Raw genomic sequence first — 4870 nt, 5'->3', positions numbered from 1 at the left:
ATGAAAAGCCGCGGCTCCTATTTGAAGGTAAACGAATCATCAGATGATTGATTCATTGACCCGAACAGTTCAGCCAGCTAAATGAACTGAGCTCTCTAGCGCTGTTAGTGCAAGTACATCACCACCTAGCATTTGGTCGAGGAACTGCACCGGCATTCCTTTGGGAAACTGAGTTTTATTCACTTCCCATTATTTCAATTCGTGACTTTGTGTTCACATTTATGAGCTTAAGACTTTTCTTGAGGAGTTTTATTCTTTCGTTTTGAAACTGTTGGCTTCAAATTAACTCCATGTACAGGCCTTTGGCAGGACCCCACAGTGTTCAGGCTGGAATCGCACGTTTTTTGAGTGATGTCTTTTATAGAAGCCACCCGATGACGTCATCAACTCTGTATAAAGAGCGGTTTGTGACATGATCGATGACGTCACTGAGGTTTTATATATATATAGGAGTGAAAAAACCTCCTCTTTCCACTGTTGCACGTCAGCAGTGTTGTACTGTCATCACTCTGTGAGACCCGAATTTTTAGTAATTTACTGGAGTTTAGTTGGAGTTTATTGTGCTGTTTTCAGTGCAGAGTCCTGAAAAATTATTACACATTGTGCCGAATAGACCATTCCAACCAGGTGCTCTTCCAACTGGAATTATGGAAAACAGTTGGTCTGTAGCGTTTAGCCATGTGGTGAAGTTATATTCATTTTGATAGATAAGTCAAACTGTGCATTAAACCATCTGGCTGACATAAAGTAAGACCTGATTACATTTCAAATATGCTGAAAGAATCTTTTGAACATGTATTTACAGAGAAAACGTGGGTGCCAGTTGACTTCTAGTGTTTGTTAGCATTGTTTGCCCAGCAGCGAATGAGGAAAATGGTCTGCATTACAGCGGCTACTGAGTTCAAAGAGTCGACTCAAAGCATTTCGACTCTTAGTCACTGGCCACAAGTCGATCCCGATCTGACGCATTCGGGTCGAAGAATCAATTCTTTTGGAATCGACTCCAGCTGGGTGAGTCGTCTCACAGAAAATACGTTCGTATGTAATTTAATTGCAGCACCTGATACACGGTGCAGATCAATGTTCTCTTATAGGATTACGATGCAAATCATCAGGCATTGACCACGCTGCTCTTTTAACCACATTGAGCAGCAATGTACTATCTGAACACACCGCGATGAAGTCATGTGGTCATTAACGTCCTCCCAAGGCCGTGGGAGTATGTTTTGCTAGGCATTAGTAGCAGAGCTGGTGTATGAGGAGCCTGGCCTCTTCTTATTCCCCCCATTATATCAAAAACAGGACTGCTGAACAGCAGAGGGCGCTTGTGAGTAAGTCCTCAATGAATGGGAGTGAATGGAGCTCCAAGGCTAAAAACTAAAAAGTTAAATAGTTTCTAATCACTTGCCCAGAACTTTCCTTTAATTTTAGAAAGTAGAAGGATGTATTTCACTATAAAAGCAAAGAAATCTTAACTATATATTTCCTTTCTTCTACAGCAAATAGGTTTTGGGCAGCTGGAGGCGGGCTTTGCTGTTAGAGAGTGATGATTGATTGGCAAGCAGAGCAGCTCATTGGCTGTTCGTGTACACTGATGTCACGGAAGTTCACGAGGTGATGTTTTAAACTCCTATAACTCGAGTTTAAAAGCTCTTAAAAAAACAGCAGTGCTAAGATATTTAAAAAATGTTTAAGCATTCATAAAGTGTATAAAAAAACTTTTGGTAATATAGTGTATATATATTAGTGCTCTGTGATAAAACGCACACTTCCAAGTTTTTCAACATGATTAGAGAGGGAGGGGGTGACAAGTAAAACAATATACTTTCGCGACGTCTGGAGCGCGGCGTTATATATTCCAGGTTTGAGTGGAGTGACCAGCGATCTGTTCTCCTGTGACCAAGTGTGAGCAAGTACTACCAGTAGGCTTTGATGCCAGTAAGTTTGATACTCAAAAAAAAAAAAAAACTAACACCAGTGCCAGTAATGATTCTAGGACAATATTTTTTTGCCTACTTTAAAGTCCAAAAAATATAGTGTACGTCACAAAAACTGTCACAGAGTGTTTGAGATTCCTTATGATTCCTGCGGATTTTTCAGGTGCACTTTCATGCTGTGAAACTCTTGTTCTACCAGATCCCAAAGGTGTTCTACTGGATTGAGATCCATTGACTGGGAAGGCCCCTGAGGAACACTGAACTCATTGTCATGTTCATGAAACCAGTTTGAAAACATTCCCTTACACCACCTCCATCAACCTGGACTGCTGACACAAGGCAGGTTGGGTCCATGGATTCATGCTGAATTCGGATCTTACCATCTATGTGCACAAATCGAGATTCATCAGACCAGGCTATGTTTTTCCAGTCTTCCAACCTTAGCTTCTTGTTCTTGGCTGACAGACGTGGAACCTGATGTGAGCTTCTGCTGTTGTAGCCCATCCACCTCAACGTTCAATGTGTTGTGCATTCTGAGACACTTTTCTGCTCAGCACAGTTGTACAGAGTGGTTATCTGAGCCTTTCTGTTAGCTCGAACCAGTCTGGACATTCTCCATTGACCTCCCTGAGTAAGTCTAGTGACTATTGTGCATAAAAATCCCAGCACATCAGCAGAAATAAAATGCACAAACCAGCTCGTCTGGCACCATGAAATCACTGAAAACACATTTTTTCCACCTTTCTGATGGTTAATATGAACATGACCTGAAGCTGCTGGCCTATCTTTGCATGGTTTTACGCACGGCACTCCCATTAGGCATAACAATAACCTGGATCAGACTTCTATTGCCTTAATGTAAACATAATAAAAGTCTCTTTAAGTGAGACTTACAGTGACAGTTATTTTTGTAATCATGAACAGATTCCAAACAGTCAAATGATTGTGACATATTTTGAATAATGGTGCCCCGGACTTACAGCGAGCAGCAGAAAAAATCAGTCAAACGCAGCGATGGCAAGAGGACAGAGGGAGCGTATATGTAAATGTGTTATATACATAAATGCATGACCCTGTTAGAATAATGACTGCGCCCTCAGGCCCAAGAGCAGGTGCCGTTAAAGGTCATGCCAGAGGCGATGCGTCAGAGCCCATAACCAGCATACCGCCCCTCACCAGCGCTGCATCTCATTTCCCCCCATTACAGTGGTGCTCGACACGCTCGCTAAGCATTCATAACTGTTTCACTGTGAGTTAAATTTGTAAACCAGGCTGGAACACGAGACCCCATCACTTCTGCATTACAACACAGTCTCCTCAGCAAACAGCCCATCAGTCAGCCGCTCTGCGCCGCCACCAGTCTGATGGGATGACATTTAGATTCTCCATTTTTCTACCTGCACACCGAAAAGGCCAGGACATTACTCCAGCTGTTAAATGCACACCTGTAATTAAGACCTAGAGAGAGAGAGAGAGAGAGAGAGAGAGAGAATACCTTTGATTGAAAAGCCTGATGCCCCCTAGTGGACCTTTAGAAAGTTGTAGATGAATACCTGAATGCCCTGCTGAGGGAGCGCACCCTGTAATTAAACAACATTTCTATTGACAGGAAAAGTTTAAATTACAGTGTTTACAAAACCATGTATATTGTAACAGTATCTATGTCAGAAGGCAGGATACACCCTGGACAGGTCGCCAGTCCATCGCAGGGCAGACAGACAGCCACTCACAACTAGGGGCAATTTAGCATGTCCAATTGGCCTGACTGCATGTCTTTGGACCATGGGAGGAAACCGGAGAAAACCCACACAGACACGGGGAGAACATGCAAACTCCACACAGAGAGGACCCAGGCGCTCCTCGCTGTGAGGCGACAGCGCTACCCACCACGCCACCGTGCCGTGGATGGATGGATGGATGGATGGATGGATGGATGGATGGATGGACAGACAGTATCTATGTCACTATATAACACTACATAACTGTACCACTCCAGCAGAACTGCTGTGTCTGACCCACTTGTACCACACACACACTAACACATCATGTCAGTGTTACTGCAATGCTGAGAATGATCCAAAACCCAAATAGTACCAGCTCTGTGAGGGTCCGTGGGGGTCCTGCCCACTGAAGAACAGGGTAAAAGGGGGCTAACAAAGTATCAGAGAAACAGATGGACTACAGTCTGTAACTGTAGAACTACAAAGTGCACCTATATGGTCAGCGGAGCTGATAAAATGGACAGTGAGTGCAGAGACAAAGAGGTGTACCTATTAAAGTGCTCGGTGAGAATCTCTCAGCTAGAAGGACTTCTGCTGCCATCAAGTGGTACAAAGCTGAACTCACTCATAGTAAAAGGCCAAATTTAGAGGCCTTTGCAGTTATGAAATGCGCAGATCATGACAAATAAACCTGTAAGCCTGTCCCTGACCGCTGCTCAGTGCCACAGTGCTGCTGATGTGGGATGTTTGGTACGGTGCAGTTTCAGAGTCTGGTACTGATGTGGGATTAGAGCTGAGCCATGTCAGATCCTGGAGGGGCCTGATGAGTGAATGTGGAGGCAGCTGCATTTTTAATGCCTCAGGCTGTGTGTGTGAAAGTGTGGGGGATAAAAGACATGAAGACATGGGGAAGAAAGAGAGAGAGAGAGAGAGAGAGAGAGAGAGAGAAATGTACATCTATAAGAAAGAGGAGACACACACACACACACACATGCACATATACAGTATATATGTGGTTAGAATAAAAGCAGAATATGTACATATTTCACAGAAGCTCCACAGAAGCTTCAACAACTAAATCTAACATAATTTCTTTCAGTGTTTCAATCAAAAGTAATCAAATGCATTCAGTGGTGTTGAGGTCTGGCTTCTGGGGTGGTCAGTCCACTGTTCAGCTTCTTTGATGTGTCCGTCTCCTTTTCTCAGTGAGGT

The sequence above is a fragment of the Pygocentrus nattereri genome, chromosome 7 (assembly GCF_015220715.1).
Source record: "Pygocentrus nattereri isolate fPygNat1 chromosome 7, fPygNat1.pri, whole genome shotgun sequence".
Lineage (NCBI taxonomy): Eukaryota > Metazoa > Chordata > Actinopteri > Characiformes > Serrasalmidae > Pygocentrus > Pygocentrus nattereri.
The sequence above is the reverse complement of the archived record's forward strand: the minus strand, read 5'-3'. Positions refer to the sequence as shown.